The following is a 20,687-nucleotide window of genomic DNA, read 5'->3' as shown; positions in this document are numbered from 1 at the left end:
CTGAAATAGGTTATGAGTGGCAAGGGAGTAGTACACAGGCAGCACATAACGGGCACAATGGGAAAGCGGCCCAGCTGCTCCATTTAAGGCTGTCAGTCATGCTGATACCAGGGCTATGTCAAACTCACACAAAGATGACAACACCAGTCCTCATCTCCTTAAAACTGTTCCCAATTGACAACGGAGCTGGAACCTTCTTCCCTTGGAAATAAAATCTCCTTCCTCGCTCCACAGCTTTTGTAAGCGTCTAAAAACCTGGCTGTTCACTAAATGCTAATGTGGTCTGATTGTTCCCTTTTCTTAGCACCGAGAGCCCTAAGGGTATTTGTTTGCGCTATATAAAACGCAAATCAAACCAAACAGTCCAGATTAATTTATGAAACTGCACGTTTAATGTACAAGGCTCTACATCTAAATGCCCCTAGATATTTATGAAGGAAATTGTCCATTTCCTTTGACTCCTGCATGGTGAGAAGCAAAACAAACTATTGACTAGTGGGTAAACACTTTAAGACTCTTCACTGCCTGTTCCTCCTCAGGCCATTCACTTAATATACGGAACTCCCTACCAGATAGTGCCTAAACTGTTCAACTCTTAACCGAAATTTTAAGCGCTATCTGAAATCTCACCTACTCTACAAATATTTAAATATGTAATATGCCTCTATCCCTGCCTTTAAAGTATCTGTTGTCCTTCTCAATTACCCCTATAAAACCAGGGAATCCATTTTTACTTCTCACCTTGCCAACGCATACACTGCATGCGCTGTCTCTGCGAGACATGCTGTATCTAGGTTATGGGCTTAAAAAAAAACACCCATCTTTTTCATTTGTTCCTCTTACTGTCCTTTAGAAATCCTGGCTTTTCATTGGTGAATACAGTTAGTAGTCCCTCCTTTTGGAATTGTGTATACCCCCATGAGGACTTCCCCTGTTACATGTGTTCTTACTCTTCAAGTTAGTTACACTTTGAGAGCACTATTTTTGGGTTTCGCCTGCCGAAGGCTGCTGCGCAGCCTTTCAGCGCAGGTGAAATCCTATGTCCCCAATAAGCACTTCGGGAACGTCCCCCGGCTCTCATTGGCTAGCTCCATAAATGGAGGCTAGCCATTGAGTGCCGGATCTGTCCGTCAAGGCCGGACCAGATTCGGGGGCGTTCCCGAGATTTTTTCCCAGGGCGGAGTTACGTTTTTTCCTGTTCCCTCCCCTTTCCTCTCCCGCCCCCCTCCCGTCGTCCGTGTCCTCTCCCGCCGTCCGTGTCCTCTCCCGCCCCCCTCCCGTCGTCCGTGTCCCCTCCCGTCGTCCGTGTTCTCTCCCGCCCCCCTCCCGTCGTCCGTGTTCTCTCCCGCCCCCCTCCCGTTCGTGCAACTCGAGTCAGCTGTGCCCATCAGCGAAAACAGGCAAGAGAGAGACTCTGAAGTCGGCAGTCAGGTAAGTTTTCTTTTTTTTTTTTAACTTTTCTTTTTAATGCCCCCGGCCTCTCATTCCAGCGCTTCCCCACCAAATCCCCCCAACCCCTCCGCAGCCATTGTGCTGGATGTTGGGTGCGGACACAAGCAGACGACTGGCCCGGGGTGCTCACACTTCTGGGATGCCCTCCAGAGTCTCCCCCGCAGCACCGCAGGTCCGATCACTCGGGAGCCGCCGGGCCTCACAAGGCATGCGCCTGGGAAAACACGTGGAACAAAACCTGCCTCGAGCTTCCAAACATCGCCTATTTTAAGCTGAATAATAAATAATACCCCGCGGCTCACTGCCGGGTGCAAACAATTCTTCGAAGCAGGATGCGGTTCCACCAGGCTCCTCGCCTCCAAAACCAGGCCTTGTTGGCTCCTGGCGGATGACGTGGGCTCTGCAAGGCTGGCACGAGCTGCGGACTTCAGACTAAGTGACTAGAATAGGAATCCACAACACCACGACCCTTATACTACGCCATGCGGGCCCGTGCGGGGAGTGCTGTGGCAAGGGAGGGCTGAGCTGGGGGCTCTGTGTGAATGGCGGGCGGGGCAGCCAGTTCGGTATTGCAGAGCCGCGGGGCAAGACGCATTTCCGAGGAAAGGATGGTGCGATCACTGCCGGAGCCGATGGCATTCAGCAGGCACGCCGGCCAGGAATGTGCCTCGCGCTACAGCTTGCTCGACCTCTCCCCTTCCCGCGCGCTGCCCAGGGCGGGGAGCGCGAGACAACACACGCAGCGCTCGAGCACCGCGGTCTGGAAATGCTGCGCCTTCACTGGACCATCCTCCGGGCACACACATACTGCCCCGGAGCTTCTTAGTGCGTAGCGGCAAGAAACGAAGGGTATAATTAAGACGCAACAAACCGAAGGCCGACTTGCCCTAGCCAGGATTCCCACTCAAGACCTTAAGATCACTGCAAGGCCTAGACGTGGGCGAGGCAAAAAGCAACAGGGAGAACGGAGTTAAGGATCGGGCTTGACTCCAAGGGTCCGTGCACGAGCCGAGCCAAGAAAACAATTGGAACGAAAATCATACAAAAAAAGATCACATAAAAATATCATGAAGGCTAAGAAAACTTTTTCTTTAAAACATGGAAGCGTTTAGCCTTAAAGCATCAGATGGTGGCACTGAATTGAGACCTATGTATTACGTGACAGTTTTTCAACATAAACTTCCAAACATCTCTGCCCCCCACAAGGCATTGATGAATTTAGAGGAGTCATTTGTCAAGCGCGCCTCATATATGGCCTAGAATCTTTTTTTTTTTTTGCTCTAGCCCCGCCGTCTTCACCACTGACCCCGCCCCCACCGGTGCGCCCCTCGGACACAAACCACACTGTAAACTTGGCCCCCAAGAGAAAGTTTGTGAGTACCCATGGCCTAGATTATTATAGATGGAGCTCCATGATAGTCTTTTAAATCAAACACAAAAGGTTCTTGCATTTTCTAAAATTCACGTATTCGAAGGTGAGCTCATATGTGATAAAAAAAAGAAAAAGAAAGAAATATTATATTTGCTTAACTAGTTCACACAATTTAGTCAAGCTGAGAAGTCAGGACTGCTCCCAATTTTGTTGTTTTCACATTGTGTAATTTAGTCGTTACTAGATATGCACCTCTCTCTCGCCGTTTGACATCAAAGGTCAGTGCTTTGTTAATAATTCTTGGTGCATGTGGTTAGAGCCAGGTGTCGGGCAGAAGCCACATGACAGCTCAACTTGTTTTGGGCTTGCAGGTCCAAGAAGACCTTTAGCTAAGCCGGAGCCAGGCACCTGGCTGAAGTCCGGCTCACGCTTTCAGTGGCTCACCCATGCCTGCACAGGCCCACATTATATAAAGGGTGCACAATCCCCATTTGCGCTGTGACAAACGAGGACAGAACTCAAACTACATCTCCTCAATAAATACTGGGGACCCTAATCCCTATCTGTTCTCTTCCGCTGGCCACTCCTGTCCTACCCTATTTGCATCCGCCCTCTCTCTATCATCCTTAATCGCCCTTCCTTCTCGTCATTTCCCCTCAAACCCCCCCCCTACTTCTCCCCCTCCCTTCCTTACCAACCTAACTGATCACTAACCACCCTATCCTGACTCTGCAATTTCCGGCTCTTTTTTTCAATTTGTGCCTTATCATATTTTTGATTATCACTTCTTCCACATTCTGATATGCTTACTTCCCATATTTATCGTTTTGTAATCTGTTAGGCAGAGACTTATATGTTATATATATATATATATATATATATATAGATGCTTTGTATATCCCCTGTCTTATTGACCCTCTTGTCTCAAAAATGTAAAGCGCTCTGATACCCCTGGGTCCAGCCAGCGCTATATAAAACCTCTAAAATAAATAAATAAATTTAATGACAGTAAATGTGCTCTCCCCAAAGGTTGGAGGCAGTGCATCAGTGAAAGACAGCCTGGATTTTTAAAGCCACCAGTTTGCCTTTCACTGTGCAAGCGGAAACCCAACTGTAACCGAACTGGGGAAAATAACTCCGTGCAAGCAGGCGCAGTCAGTGACTGTGCACGCCACCCTCCTTTCTGAGCGATGCCCTTGGGGGGGTTCATGAATGCGTGCCTCCTTTATGTGGTGCAGTCAGAGCGCCTCCTGACAGCTCCTTTAATTCTGCTGCAGGGGCAACGTTTTCCCTCATTTGCCCAGCCCCCCGAGAAAAGGAGTAATAGCCCCCTCGCAATTATGCCAGTGCCAAGCGTGCACCAACATAATCCATATTATAGAAAAGTTCACAGAAGCATCTGCAGCTCCTTCTGTAATACCAAAGTTCCCTGAGGTGCAAGAAGTGGCACAAATGGCTGTTGGGGCCCCTGGGGAACTTATTGTCATATAGCCCCAGATGTCAAAAGGCGCAATTAATTTACTGAGCCATTACAATCACATAATCCAGCTCATCCCAGGGGAGCCTGGCACACTATCCATGTCACAACACAGGTCCCTAATAAAGGTGTGGCGCAGTGGCCAGGGTGCCTGACTCCAGACCACAGGGTTCACGGTTCAATCCCCGGCGGCAGGTTAGCCCAGCACCATGTGACTCTGGGCAAAATTGCTGTCCTGCTGTTGCTTGTGCTTGCTCCCCTGCCCACCGTTGCTCGTGCTTGCTGTCCTCCCCCCTCAGTGCTTGTTCCCCTGTCCCCTGTTGCTTGTGCTTGCTGTCCTGCCCCCCTTGCTGTCCTGCCGTTGCTTGTGCTTGCTCCCCAGCCCCCCCGTTGCTCGTGCTTGCGGCCCCCCCTCCTCATTGCTTGTGCTTGCTGTCCTGCCCCCTCGTTGCTTGTGCTTGCTCTCCTGCCCTGCTATTGGCATTATAAATGACAATGCCATTTATTTATGTTTTTTAAAAAAAACCATAAATAAAAATAATGTCATGAGCAAAGCCAATAGCTCTAACTTTTGCAAAGGCGAAACCATTGCATTGTAAATGCTTGTTTAGATTGGTCTGGCGCTGCTTTTAAAGTGCTTGGTTTACTTGTGCATTAAATTTCGGTCCGCTTGCTGTCCCTTAATCTCCCCGTTCCTCCCCTTCACCCTTCCCTCAACACTGCTCGCAGGCCCCCACCTCCCTTCCGAAGCCACTGTTTGTTTTGCTTGTTTTTAAATGTGTTTAATGTATGCTTCATTTGCACAGCAGTGCCCTCATTTAATCTCCCTTTGCTGTCTCTCCCCACTACACTGCTTGCTCGCCCCCGCCTCCGAGACTGCTGCATTTATTTATTTTATTAATTGGTTAAAAAAGGGTGCAGAACGTTATGTGGCCAAAAGAGGTCCCAAAAGACACCCAGTGACAGCCTGTGGTACTACACCCTTTCCCTGCTTCATGCACATTAGAACAGTAAATGTTGCTGTACCCACAATAATGTGTTGCATGGGCAAATACATATAAGATCCCAAAGGCGAAACCAAATGCACTACAAATACTTGTTTTCTTTCAAAGTATGGAAACTCACCGACTGGATTTATAACCTATGTGGCTATAATCAAATGTCTTTTCATTATTAATGCAGTAAACACTGGTACCTCACTCTGTGTCCCACATTTTAAGTTCTGTAACAATGTGTTACTATTTTGTATGTATTCTATGTACATAAAATGTGATACTAAATGGATAGTGTGAGATGCTCTGATGCCCTTAATGCTTTGTTTGCACATTATAAAACTTCAAAAAATAAAACGTAAAATACAGCACTAGGAGAGACTGTGCTCCTCGTGAGGAGGTGGTGCTCATTAGCTGGAGGCAGAAGAGGATGGCAAGGGAAGGCATACTCCTGATTAAATTATGGGCACTTTTCACGGTGAATGCCGCCAAAGAAGATGCAGAAAACTAGACTGCATGAAATGGGGTGGGAAAGTGGGTTCACAACATTGTGTGGGATGTGGATAGGTAGCAAGACTGCCAGAGACGGGGCAGATGGGACAGAGAGTGCCATAGGGCATCCATTACTGTAAAGGCAATACAGCTGCAAAGGCACACTGATCCGTGTGCAGTGCCAGTGCTGTTCACACCATCAGATCCTGCTGAAACTATTTCTCCATAAAATGAAGTGTGCCTCTGTTGCACCAAATGAACGCCTTCCCATTCATGCATTGCAATGGAATCACTTTTTTCTTTTGAAATATAATTGTGCATACTGCACAAACAAAAGTGCAAAGGGGAAAATGGAAGGACTCGGATTGGTTTCCAGTGGGTACCAAAGAAGCTTAACATGTGGCATACAGAAAAGGAATTGGTGTAAATGGCAAAGAAAGAAATATGTAACAGATTGAGAAGGACTGAAAAGGAAAATGGACGGAAGGAAAGAAACAAAAAGGCAAAGAAGAGTACAAAGAGAAAACGGAAAGAACAACATTAAGTGGTAAGTACGGAAATAAGTTTGTCAAGAATTAAAGGAAATACAAATCAATAAAGAAATGAATAAAAATAAATTGAAATAGGGAACTAAATATAAAAAGGATCAAACAAAGTAAGTAAAGATGGACTTGGAAAGAAAGAAGAAAAACAGTAGCACAAAACAAGAATAGACAGTAGAAGGCAATGTTATGTTATGTTAGGTGACACTTATAAAGCGCACTGACACCGGAGGTTTCCTGGCGCTGCATGACAGAGTAAGTAGGTGAGTGTAAGGTTAGAAGAGGAAGAATTACCCTAAAGATGGGAAAAGATGAGTTTTGAGCAGTTTCCTGAATTGAAACAGAGTCAGGCTGGACTTGATGGTGGGAGGAAGAGAGTTCCAGTAAGCGGGGGCTAAATGGGCAAAGCAATAAAGATATAAGGGGAAGGAAATGAGAAATAAGGAAGGAAAGGACCAGAATTACAGGATAATGGAAAAGGACATCAAAAATGGAAGTAACTAAAAAAATTTAAGAGGCAAGGAAAATGAAACAAGAATGTGGAAAAGGACAGAAAGATAGAATGTAGGATAGAAGACAATTAAACATGAACATAGAAAGTAAAATGTAAAGAAAGAATGCAAGAGTAAATAAAGATTAACATCAAGAGGGAAAGAAAGTAATGAGAAGAAAAACTATATACAAAATGTCAGAAAGAAGGAAAAAATGGAGAGAAGAAAAAATTATAAAAAGAAGGAAAATTATGAAGTAGAAGAGAAGCAAAGAGAGCAAGAAGGAAAAAGAGTGGAGGAAAGCTAGATGAAGTAAAAGACTGAAAGAATTCAGCAATGAGTTGGATGAAGGAAGAAAACACAAGGGAACAGAGAAAAATAAAAAGAAGAACGGTCTAAATAGAGGGGAAAAGAGCGTGAAAAGGTGATGAAGCAAACAAGAAATAAGGTAGGACATTAAAAGTGAGAGGGAAGTGCGAGTTAGAGAGAAAGCAGGAGAAAGAAAGAAACAAGCACTGGCGTTGCCAATAGGTCTCGCAGTAGGAAAGTTGTAGCTATTACAATTGCAAATAACAATGCCTTTTATTTTTGTTTTCATTTTAAAAGCATAAAGGGCTTTGTCATTTACAAAACCAATAGCTCCAACTTTCCTACTGCGAGACCTATTTTCAACATTGAATGATCCACCTCCAAGACGGCCTATTAATTAAAACAGGCTGGTAACAGCAAACGTGAAATTGTGAGGCACGTTTAAGAAAAGTACTTATAAACAACCAAATCACGAAAGCACACAAAGGAATAAAGCGTTTATTCCTGCTCTCGCATACCAGTAATTAACATTAAACCGCTTTTAATCCAAATATCGGTAGGAAACCCATTTGAGCTACAAATACTGTAACAAAACACGTTCTGAAAACGGATCCGTTCATCAATAATTCACAAAACGCCCCATGCAGCAATCATACCATGAGCTGAAAAGAAAACATGTACAACCGTGATCATACTGGGGCTAGTTCATCTGCCGTAACGACAATTTACATAACAAAATGTGACGTCAATACATTGCAGAAATAACAGACACCCAAGTAAAAAAAAAAAAACAGACCCACCAATCTCATGGTACATACTGTGCACCAAACGGATGTCTACTCATGAAGGAAATGGAACCCAAAATGTACGTTGGCCATCTGCTACACGTCGACTGCTTTAAATAAATATAACTGCGTTTATGCCAGTACTGTTTAATGGTATGCTTACATGTTTAAATTCATGACATCATCTTTGTCAGAATCCAGTATTATCATTCGTTGAGAAGGACATTATTATAGAAACATTTGCGATGCGTGTTTACCACCTTTGTAACGTTGCCTAAATACAATAACAACATCAAGCAAATCTATTATTTAATACACAAGTACGACGCGAGTATACATGACCGAGGAGTTCATTTTGAAAATTTAAAAACGTTAACACTGGAATTCAAAAAGGACCGTATGTGCTCAATATGGGTTCGGTGACTAAACACTGGTATGTAAAAGAAAAAAAAAAAAGAAGCCCTATAATTTATTTAAAAGGTAAAGTACAGAAAGGTTATGCAACAAAACCACGATGGTTAGACATCCTAGGTCCCACAATGTATAGACAACTTTGTATGGGCTTGACTGAGCGCAGACCCACGTAGGCAACCCACTGGGGACCCCCTAGAACCACAGGCAGCGTTAGGCCGCATAAATGCCATGCCATTCAATTTTGAACGGAGTTTATGAAAAGCCTGTGCATAGTGAGATGGTTTTATGTGGAGCTGGATACCACACTAATGCCGTTTCCAATTACACGTGCGTTACTATTATCCAATTTCATAGCACTCAATAACTTACTCTGGAAGTATTGCAAACTAAGCCGACCAAGCTTGGGCCATGAATTGGTGATCAGTGGAAAATAGCCAAGTCAGAAACGAGCATTTAGCGAAGTGAAGCCACTTATATCATCCGACAGAGGGGCCAAATTATGTGACACCGCTTACTAAATTATGCACCACGTTTTGTAGAATAGTAAATTAATTAAACTATTAATTTAAAACGTATAATCCGTTTGAGATAAAAACAACGTTTTTTGTTAAAAATCTGCAGGTTATAGGGAAAATGCGACCAATCCATCATTATGTGAACAAGCATTGGCGGTCCCTTTCAAGTGAAAGCGGGATGTAATTAGGGGGGAGGAGAAGTCTGGGCAGGCAGGATGACTCAGGGGAGGGTGCGGAGCGGGGAGAGCGGCATGTGGATTGTACAACAGACGGAGGGCATTGCTGTGGGGAGGGGGTGTAGGAGAAATGCACAAGGCGGGCAGGGGGGGGGGCGGAGCGGGGAGAGCGGCATGTGGGTGTTAAGAAGCCGGGCCTTTGAAGTGAAGCTAAGCTTCACTTCAAAAGGTGTCGGAGGAATGCGGCTGACGGTGATTGCGGCTGTGCACGCGCTTTTAAGCTCAATGCACATGCGCATTGAGCTTAAAAGTCACGGGCACTGCAAGGAATCGCCACGATTCCTTGCTGCTTAGTTAAAAGTTGTTTAAGCCGCAATAGGCTCGCAAGCTCGATGCGCATGCGCATAGACAGGCGAGACCTAAAAAGGCAGAAAATAAGAAAAAGGTTAAAAAGTAGAGAGTGTGCAAAGAAAGTAGATGCAAGAAAAGAAAGTGAAAGATGAAGAAAACAGGAAGAAAGGAAATTAAAAACCGCAAGAAATTAAATTTAAAAAAACAAGGACAAGAATAAGAGAGGAGGATGAACTCAGGATGAGGATGGAAAACAAGAAGACTGATTTGGAAAGATGAGTGAAACAAATGATAAAAAATGAAAGAAGAGCAAAGACAAATGAAGCAGAAATAATGAAGAACGTGGGCACAAAAGGGAGTGAGGACGTTAGAAAAAGGAAAACAGAAAGAACATGAAAATATAGGATGTTGGTAAAAAGATGGAGTAAGATAGAATACATGGCCAACAAGATGGAAATAAATATATTTATTGGAAAAAATAACAAGAAGAAACCATGAATGAAGAAAAGGAGGGCAAGTGTAGAAATGAGAATAATAAAGTGGATGAAACATTGAAATAATGAAGAAAAAGAAAGGATGCTTGAAAGGTGCATCAGAGTGGAACCCAAAAAAATAAATCAAGGTAGAAGAAAAAGCAGGCATGGGGTGAACATGGAAGACAATGGCATTACAGGGGAATGGAAAGATAGATTGAAAGGAGAAGGTGTCTGACAAAAGGGAAAATTTAAGAAAAAGATTCATGTAGGAGAACAATGAGTAGCAAGAAGCATGAAAATGACAGATGTGGGACAGATGTTTCGGCAATAAAAATTAAATATAACAGCAGATGTGTACAAGTTCAGATAAGAGCTTAGCTTGGCAAATTGAGGGGAGTGAAACTAAGAAATAGAGGTGGTCAAATGAGAGAAAGTTGGATATGAAAGGAAAACTCAGAGAGTGTGGCAAAGGTATCATAGACGGAGACTGGGATGAATGTTTTAGCATTATGAGGCAAACGGCTGACTCTTAGCATACTATGTACATGCTAAGCATTATGATGGCCTTGCTTTGCATACGGTGGTCATTCTGGACATCATGGTGGACCTGGCATACGGTGGACCTCATTGTCATATTCGGGGAATTGTAGGAACTATGGCGACCTTGCTCTAAAGAGTCTTCTGGCATATTAGGAGAATTTGAGGCATTATGGAGGCCAGGCGTAGGATCACCATTCTAGGCATATTGTGGGCGTTCTAGGCATTATAGTGGCCCTGGGATGAAGTGGTCTTCAATGGCCAGCAGTGGTATCCTAAGCATCATGCTGGTCGTTCTGGCATAATGATTGTGGCTGCATCAGGTGGCTATGCTTTGTATACGGTAAGAATCAATCTCGTTTTTGTCGCTATTTAAGGCATATAGTGGCCATCTTTGGCTTGCACTGTGCACCCTGGCATCGGGTGACCATCTAGATTTGCGGATAAATGTATTACATTCCTTTGATATTTTAAAACAGATATTTAAAGAATATTTCATATTTAGCTGTGGACAATGTGTCAATGCCATTTCATTGGTTCTAAAGAGAACTTGCTCTCGCTATTTTATGATCCATGTGGAAACATTTCCTCAATGCTAATTAAGTTAATTAAGACATTATCATTAGTACTGAAGTCTGAAACCAAAGCCCATTGTATTGGTGTTCCCTGATTGATAGGTCTGCGGTCTGAACCGGTTTGATAATTCCATTGTCTGAGCTAATGAGATCTGTCTAACCTGAGGGATAGAGCAAAACCAAAGGGATGATGGACGAAGTGTTGAACATTGCAAGCATTTACCCACAGTCAACTGATCTGGGAACTGCGACGAGACGCTCGCCTGGACGGCCGCCATCTTGAAGCGGGCCAGGGCTGAGCGGTCTAGTCTTTCTCCTTCCCTGGACCTCAAAAGTCGGGCTGGCGCGGGCACGCCGGTGGCGCACCGAAGGCGCGCCAAAGGCAAGCCCGTCTGCGCCAGATCCGCGCCCAGCGCCACAACTCCTGGTTGGAGTGCCGCGAATATGGTAAGTCACCTTACCTATGAGCGGGATACACTGTGGGCCCTAGGAGGAGAAGTTAGAACGTTGGGCTGTGCATGCCTGGAATTTCGTAAAAACCCGCAGGCATTACTACACCGATGACCGAGCTGTCATACAGCCCTTCCCATGGTCTCTTGGCAGCCCATTAGCGCCATTACTAATATAGATAGTGGAGAGGTGAATGGTGAGCCTGTTGATGTTAAATGTATGTTGCTGAATGCTAAATCCCTAGTCAAACATAGTATTGAACTAGCAGGCTTGATACAGGAAATGGATGTTAAGATAGCATTTATAACTGAATCATGGACCGATGCAGCTTCGGGCCCAGACATTGTCTAAGCCACCCCCCCCCCCCCCAATTATGGCTGCCATGTCCAGAATAGATGGGGAAAGAGAGGTGGTGGCCTGGCGATCATCTATCATGATTCTGTAAAAGGTCATTTTCAGCCTGTAGCTGTTGATTCTGGTGAAGCACTTGCTTTTAAATTTACCTTGTCCCATCATCAATCCCTCAGAGGCTGTTTACTTTACAGACCCCCTGGGACTAAAGCCATTTTTAGCGGCACTTGGAAGTGTTTTAGAGGAAGCAGTTTGTGCTAAGACTTTTACAGTTTTAGCGGATTTTAATTTCCACCTTGATTGCAGCTCGGACCCAGATACTCGGGAGCTCATGGAGTTAATGGATGGGGTGGACCTAAAGCAATTGGTGATAGGGCCGACCCATAGGGCTGGACACACCTTGGATGGAGTTTTTTCCAACCATCCTAATATAGGTGTCACGGCCACGCGCCCGGTCCCTTGGTCTGACCATGCCGCTATCTGTTTTAATATTGCTATGGCACTACCCCCGAGATTGAGACAGGCCAAGAAAAAATATAGAAGGTACGTCTCTTGACGACCTATTGATATCCACGATGGTACCCCTCTCAGCAGACGTAGAGGATGCGGCCACCACCTATACTAACTGGGTGGACAAGGCTTGTAGGCAACTAGCACCACCCAAACTCTGTCATTCCACTCGTACGTCGCCATCGGCTCCTTGGTTCTCAGAGGAGATCAGGGAGCATAAAATTATCGGTAAGAAACTAGAACGGATATGGAGGAAAAACTATTATGAGGCCGACAAAAAGAGATATAAATTGGAACTAGTTGTATATAAAGAACTGATAGGGAAAGCAAAACGTACTTTCTTTACCAATCGCATTAAGGAGGCAAGAAACTCCCCTAAGGAACTCTACCAAACAGTTTTAACCCTGGCAGCCCCAAAACCGGCGGTTGTGCCCCCAGTCAGGAATTATGTGAAGATCTGGCTAAATTCTTCCAAAATAAAGTGGAGACGATTTTCAACTCTTTGGATGGCCAAACTAAGAGCAACCCCCCAGAGGTCAACCCAGAGCTGGTAGAGACTTACTCTCAGAAAAGCAGGCTCCTGAGCTTCACCCCGGTAAATGAGGAGGAGGTAAGGAAGCGGCTGCTGACACTAAAATCAGGCTCCCCTCATGACCCCTCCCCAGCTACTATAGCAAAGCTAGCTGCAGCACCGATAGCCTCTGTGCTCACATCATTATTTAATAAAATGCTGGAAAGTGGGGAATTTCCCTCCTGCTGGAAACAGGCATCAATCCTCCCCCTTTATAAAAACCAAATCTGGATATCGACGATTTGAACAACTATCGACCCATCGCCAGACCGCCATTACCGGCCAAGCTTATAGAGGGAATAATGAATTCTCAGTTAAGCTCTTTTCTTGGGGCTGTGCAAGCTCTGGACCCATCTCAACATGGGTTCAGGGCGGGGCACAGCACGGAATCGGCCCTAATCAAGTCAGCGGAAGACATTAGGAAAGTGATGGACGCTGGAGGAAAAGCCGCACTGATCCTGTTGGACCTTTCCGCGGCCTTTGATACGGTCCACCACATGATACTGGTGGGCCGGCTGAGGGCCGTGGGGATTCAGGGTAAAGCACATAAGATCTTGAAAGCTTTCCTTTCCAACAGGAGTCAGGTGGTGGCCTTGGATGATCAAGAATCCAGTCCGTTCGTGCTCCCTTGTGGGGTTCCCCAGGGCTCATCACTGAGTCCAACTCTTTTTAATGTTTATGTTTCCACCCTAGCACAAGTCATCAGAGCCTTTGGTTTTAATTTAACATCATATGCAGACGACACACAGATTGTGGTGTCGCTGCTACTGGGAGGAGAGGAAGGCACAGCCAGCAGGTTTAAAGATTGCATGCTTGCTGTCAGCGACTGGATGGCAGGGAACTGCCTAAAACTGAACTCGGCCAAGACCGAGGTTCTCCTCTTTGGGGCTAGAGAGAATTTCTGGTCCCCAAGATGGTGGCCGGAAGAGTTAGGCTTCCCTCCCTCACCTGTTGCCAAGGTCAAGAACCTTGGGGTTCTGATGGACGATAAACTGTCCTTTAGGCCTAAAGTAAATGCGCTGTCCTCAGCCACTTTTTTTGTTCTTAAGACTCTACGCAAGATTCTGCCCTTTCTTCCAGATGAGTATAGGAAAACAGTGGTGTCTGGATTGATCCTGTCCCGGCTGGATTACTGCAACGGCCTACTGCTCAATGCTCAACAGGGGCTCCTTAATAAATTACAAGCTCTGCAAAACTCAGCGGCCCGCTTGATTACGGGTACTCCCAAATTTGCCTCTGTCGCCCAAGAGCTGGTAAAATTACACTGGTTGCCTGTGCGTAAGCGGATTGCATTCAAAGCATTATGCATAGTCTTCAAGGCACTTAAAGGGCTGGGTCCTCAGTGTATGACCCAGTACTTTCAGTGGTACAAACCTGCTAGATCACTTAGATCAACCGATATGGGGCTGATAGTGATCCCAAGAATTAAGAAAGCTCAATGGGGAGGCAGAAGCTTCTCTTTGGGAGCAGCAAAGGCTTGGAATGCCTTGCCAGCGGACCTCAGACTGACACCAGACTTGATGTCCTTTCGGAAGGTCCTCAAAACATGGTTATTCAGGCAATAAGCTTTGGGGCTAGTCTTAGGAGTGGTCAACCAGCGCCAGGACACCGACTGGGAACAGTGCGCTTTATAAATGCTGAAAATAAATAAATAAATACATTTAATCCATCATCATTCTTTAGCTCACTCCACCACCCTAGTTCAGACATAATAATCCACACTTGTATAGCGCACAATCACCCGTTAGGGTCTCTAGGCGCTGGGGGCCGTCGGGAAGATTAAGCAAGCTATTGCCCAGAGTCGCATGGTGCTGGGCTAACCTGCCGCCGGAGCCGGGGATCGAACCCTGACCCCCAGATTCCAGCGTCAGTCGCCCTGGCCGCGGCGCCACACCTCTCCCACATGGGACATGGGCATATGCAAATCAGTCTGACCCTGTGCCTCATGGGAACAGTCCAGCCCGAACTGCCAAGCCATGTCTTCCCTGGACCGGAAACAAGCATCCTGGGACGGGTTTCTGGCTAATCAGCCGTCATCAGCCAGGCTAACTTGAATCCAGTGGCAAACTGAGCAAATGACCCACATCTGGGCATACCCTGCCAACTTAAGGCGAACAAAGCAAAACCAAAGGGATGATGACGGAGTGTTGAACATTGCAAGCACTCACTCCCTGTCAACTGATCTGGGTTTAATCTATTATCATTCTGAGGGATAGCCATGACATCTTCTGACTAAGAGCGTAAGATCAGCTTAACTTTTCAGCAGTAGGTCTGGTTTGATACTACAGCTGTCTGCAAGACCTAGTGTTACTAGTTCTTTAAAATATGTATAGAGTGGGTGTGGGCTCCACACTCAGTCGTATTTCTCTTTCACCTCAAGCTGCTATTGGCTGTTTTGAATATCATTCCATCTCCTTTGGAGTGCTTCTTTTGCAATGCACCAGGGACGATTTTACATCTCAAGCATACATAGAATCATCACACATTAAATTATGTATCTCATATTTATATTTATTATATAGAAAACAATCATTTCTGCTTTGTTTTTTTGCCAGTGCAACTGTGTTTTTAATGTCTTAATCACGACTCAAAATAGAGGCCAGACCAACTGGCTGTGTTAATGCCTAATGGTGAAATTGGACTGGAAATGCTCTCTTTTTCCACCATTCATTTTTTATCAGGTTTTCTTCTTGAAGAATGGAATTAATCTACCAATACACATGGGAGGATCAGACTTGTTTGACCCAATATAAAAGTATTGGAATAGTTTGTGAACGCCTCTTTGAAGCTTGTTACAAAGCCCATTGCTTTTTTTGTCAATATCTTCGATAACAGTGCCCCAAAAGTACAAAATGTGGTCTCTGTTCAAAATTTTCTTGAGAGGGCAGGAGGGAAGTTGACGTTTCAACACCACCTCTCATTAAGGGTAGTTCATTAGGCAGGTCGTGATACTTTGAATTATATAATGAGCAGGGCCACTGTAGTCATGCGATTCTGCGTCCACTCCTTTTTTTGCATAATTATGGATTTGCCTCATTTGCCACATAAGGCACCTCCTGCAGATCTTAGCAAAAATAATTTTGTTACTAGCTCAAATTTCTTTGGCTTATTTTGGATAAGGTGTAATTGCAGCTAAAAAACATCCCTAGTTTATTATCAATTTGCATGAAATGGGGAGAGGAGTTTGCCTAACGGCTAGGGCGATCGTCCTCGGATCTGGGTTCGAGTCTCTGCAAAGACGCCGAACATTCTGTGATTCTGGGCAAATCACTTAATCTCCCTGTGCCTAACAAAAATAAATGTGTCCTCATGTTACGCAACTGGTGCTCATGTAAAGCGATGTGTCCTTATCTAACGGAACTGGTGCTCATGCTGATACATGATTTTGGGTCAAGAGAGAACCTACCAATAAACATGGGAGGATCAGACTTTTTTGACCCAATATAAAAATTTTGGAATAGTTCATGGACACCTCTTTGAAACTGGCTACAAAACCTGTTGCTTTTTTTAGTCAAAATCTAGGAAAACTGTGGCAAAAAAATGCAAACTATGGTCTCTTTGTTCAGGATTTTATAATGAGGGCAGGTGGTAAGTTGACATGCATACACCACACCTCATTAAGGGTAGGTAAATAAGGCAGGTTCTTATTCTATGGCTTATATAATGAGCAATGCCACTGGAGTCATGCGGTTCTACAGCTGCAGCTTTTTTTTGCATAATTATGGGTTTGATGAATTTGCCACATAATTCTCCATCCGCTGCATAATCTGCAGATTTTAGCAAAAATTATGTTGTTTCTAGCTCAAACGGATCAAAAGTTACTAAAAACTTACCAACGTGTTAGTTTGCTGTGGAAGGCCCTTTGCAAAGGTTTGCTGGTCCTTCATTTGCTTATTTCTGTATTTTCGTGTTAAACTGATACTAATGAGGAGAAATCTTTGCTCCAACAGTGTTACCATATGTATAAATGACAAACTAATGAATAGTATCAAAAAATGTACCGCATTATGCTGCATAATTTGCCTTTTCTTGCAGCATAATTTAGTAAACCCTGCCGCATATTTTTGTTGTCCCCTGCCGCATTATTCCAGTGGCCCTGATAATGAGTTCATTTCAGAAATTGGCAGGTAAACGTGCAGTTTTTCGACTAGACTCTAAAAGTTGTGCTGTAGATTTTGTCATGTAGCAATACTTAAAGTTATCTCGCCCAGTGACATTACCCATGAAGTGACAGCGCGAAAGAAAAAAAAAACGTTGTGAGATTAGTCCAACACTCCCAACACAGCAGGGGCGATTCGCGGAAAATCCATCTCTCTCCCAGAGGAGGGGGAGAAGCGTAGTGATATGTCAACGCGAAACGTGACGTGCTTATTTACTATGAGCTTAATGTTGGGGTCCCTAATTACTAATTACCCAGTGCTGGCAGGGAAGAAAATGAGGTGGAGGGGAGAATAATAGAAGAAAGGGTGAAGAAGTGATTTAAAAGGGGAAATGGGTTTCTTAACTTCACACACTTTACTCAAAGAGAAATGAATTAAATAGTAGCGTCCTCTCGGCCATCACCGTCCCCCACCCCGAACAGCAAAGGGGTCATTAACACGACCTCATCCTTTTGCAAAAATGAGTTCTGGCTGAGTGAGGCCCCCTCAAAGGAAAGAGGTAATTAGGAGAAACGGGGTGACTCTAGAAAGTGACCCCCAGATCACTGAAGGGAATTGAATCAATGCAGAGTGGAATTCCCCCCAATGAAAGGCAACATACAATTGCTGTAAAAAAGGTTAATCTATGCAGAGTATGGTTGCCCACTCCCCTGCCCGGGGGAAAGCACTGTCCACAAAGAAGAGAGGCGTCAACACAGACTGGCTCCCGGTAAGAGTCAATACAAAGCGTAACCTGTGGGAATCAGCAGAAAGTGTGCACGAGCACCCAGAAATAGGAAATATATTCGGACGATGCCTAATTCGGACGATACCCAGCCCCAGGCTAGGCGGAATCCAGTGAGTGTGGTCAAAAGAAACCCCAAGCAATGAATTAATGGAGTACCCAAACACCCTCCACGCCCACCCCTCCAGGGCCAGGAGATAGATTTAATGCTGTACGCACCCCTCACCAAAGAAGGTGGGACCAAATGGTGCTCCCAACCCCACACGGTGCTTGAAAATCTATAGCTCTTCAACGAAATGTTATGAATATTAGGGGTGGGCGGACTTTGCGTAATCGCTTTACGCAAATCTCCACGAAATGGTAAAAAATCTCCGTGAACACGCAGTAATTCCGCGAACAAGCGGAATTGCTTGTTCGCGATGCTTCTTTACTGTTCGCAATCGCTGTTTGAGTGCTCGGTGGAAATTCTCTTGCGAACACGCATTTTGAGAACGCGAACAAGCAAAAAATGTCGCAAAGTCGCAGAACGCAGAATTTTGGGCAATTTTGCGTTCTCCGCGGAATGCAAAATTACCCAAATTCCACGAGCAGAACGTAATTTGCCACCCAGGCCTAATGAATATCGTCTTTTAAAGTAAATATTCAGCAAGTCTTTTCGTATATATTGTAAGGACTATATACGGTTCACTATTGTCTAAATGAGCTAATACTATCTGATCTGCATCAGTACAGAGCATCTCCCCCCCCCCCCCGACTTACCCCAGAAACGGGCAAATCACAGGAAAAGAAATCAATGATCACCTCCTCCAGGAATAAAAATCAAGAAAATGCCACTTCTGTATAGGAAATCAATAAGAGTGTAGAATGTGACCGCCACCCACTCTCCTCGAAATAAAATCGATAATACCCTGCAGTCTCCCTCCCCCCACAACAGCTCTCTTGCGACGGTGTAGCCGTCCCCCCACTCCGCCCCCGTTACGAGGTCTGTGAAAGGGCTGCACACCCCGTACCCTGTGACATCATGTAAGTAAACACAGAGGAAGCGCCTGTGTTCACCGGTAGAAAGACTTACTGCTCAAACCTGTGGGCTGCATCCTATGGCCTTGGGGTATGTGGCAAACTGGGGGCTGCTCGCACTTCACTCGGGCCGTCTTTCTCACAGGCTGCTCGGGCCTCCAAACGCCGGAAGCATCAGCAGCGTACCTCTTCTCACAGGCTGTCCCTTCTCACAGGGTGTGACGCTCTAGGGGCTGTCTATTTCAGCAGGATCCTGATACTGTCACTTCTCACAGGGCCCAAAAGTAGTTTCGTATCCAGGCTGAAGCGCACAGGTTCTCACGGCTGTCTCTTTTCCAGCCTGGCGCCCCCACCTGTCTCTTTTCCCAGGCTCCCAGAGCGGTTTCCTCTCGCACGCACTCTGCTTCCCAGGGCTATTCTCCCAGCACAGGGCTGTCTCTTCTCCCAGACAGTCTCACGGGGATTTAACGTCTCCGAAATTGGAGCTGATTCTTCTCAGCCCCCCAGGATTTCCCTGCCCTCTTCCAGGACCACGCGTCTGCCGTCTAGCACCTCCTAGGGACGGGGTCTCCGTGTCTTGCTCAATGGCTGGCACGTTGTCTCCGCAGGCACTTGTATGTCACTGTCGAGTCCCCAGGCTCCCTGTCTCTTACTGCCAGGCTCTTAGGCTGCCGTGTTGCCCTGCGCCGCTCACATGCTCCGTGCTCTCCGTTGCATGTGTTTCCGCCTCGCCCGCGGGCTCCGTGCTCCCTGGGTCCCGGTCTCCCCTCCCTCTCCCCCAGTCCCTCTGGGGTTTCTTCTCTGCGCGCCGTCCCTGGCTCCCAGGTTCCTGTGTTTTTGTTGCCTCGTTCCCAGGCTCGGCGCTGTGGTGTTTCTGGCTCCCAGGCTGCTGGCTCTTCCTGTGGGTGTGTTCACAGGAGCTCGTTCTCACTCTCCTTTGCTCCCTGGATGTGATTGCTGACTGCCACTTCCTGCCCCTCCCCGCCCCTCGCGTCTCTGGTTCCAGCCTGGCTGCTCGGCGCTCTCCTGCTGGTCCTAAATGTGCCTCTAGCTCCCCCCGTCTGTCAGCGGAGGTGGCACAGCCTCCCCTGGCACACCGCCTGGAGTGCCCAGACCGCACCATTACCCGGGCCGCGTGGGGAAAGTCTGCTGTATGTTTCTATGGTCAGTCTATCTTAGTGTCGAGGAAGAATCCATGGGACTGGAGGAGAAACTGTGCGTTTCTGTCGTCTGTAGGAGAAACGTCTCTTGCCAAGGTTGCATGCCCTCAGGGACACCGCTTGCAGTCCCACGTTTGCCAAGCCTCGTCATTAGGAAGGGCAGGCTATTGCAATCAGGTCCGCTGTCATGCGCTACGACTACAACTCCCAGAATGCATATTAGCTTGTTGCACAAAATCCTAGGTCATACTTGGAGTCGCTTGGCAACCTTTATTCTTGCTGCCAATGAGACGCACCTCCATGGCTTTCAATGTAAAGGTTCTGAGGTCAATGGGAAGCGTCTGCTGCCTTATTGTCAAGGTTTATAGTTCACTTGTCCAGCAGAAGAACTCTTGTTGTCGTGGTATATGTTTAGTGGCCTCCCTCCCTAGCCATTGCATATGTTTCTATGGCCAATGATAAGAACCCCTCTTGCCGCGACTTTATATGTGTCCATGGCCAGTGAGAGCCACACCTCTGCCATTGAGTCTGTGTATATGGCCATTGGCAAGTTATATGAACCTCTCCAGCTGTCACTGTATATGTTTCCGTGGTCAGCCAGAGGCAGCACTCCTGCTGCCACTGTGTGTGTTTCTATGCCAGCTGGACCACCTCGCTTCCGGTCGCTGCATGTGTTTCTGGGGTCCGTGCGTGGTACCCCTTGTGCTGTGCACTTACAGCTGTATTCAAAGCCAAGCGTGCCCCTGATTGGGGAACGTCCCCTGGTCACAGCTCTGTCCCCTCCTGGG

General features: G+C 46.1%; 1 protein-coding gene across 8 annotated transcripts in view; it reads right to left on the bottom strand.

The window, feature by feature from the left end:
* Window positions 1–19,705, bottom strand: part of SOX13 (SRY-box transcription factor 13) — a 259,045-nt gene extending 239,340 nt beyond the window's left edge. For 2 of the 8 annotated variants that reach the window (XM_078644660.1, XM_078644664.1), the window contains exon 1: window positions 18,795–19,691. The gene's annotated coding sequence lies outside the window, so the exon portion shown is untranslated. Of the gene's footprint in view, window positions 1–18,794 lie in introns of all 8 variants that reach the window. The other 6 variants (XM_078644662.1, XM_078644665.1, XM_078644668.1 and 3 more) reach the window with 6 other exon arrangements.
* Window positions 19,706–20,687: the final 982 nt, after the last annotated feature.

Source organism: Lissotriton helveticus, chromosome 5_1 (assembly GCF_964261635.1).
Source record: "Lissotriton helveticus chromosome 5_1, aLisHel1.1, whole genome shotgun sequence".
Taxonomy (NCBI): Eukaryota; Metazoa; Chordata; class Amphibia; order Caudata; family Salamandridae; genus Lissotriton; species Lissotriton helveticus.
This window is presented reverse-complemented; position numbering and strand designations above follow the sequence as displayed.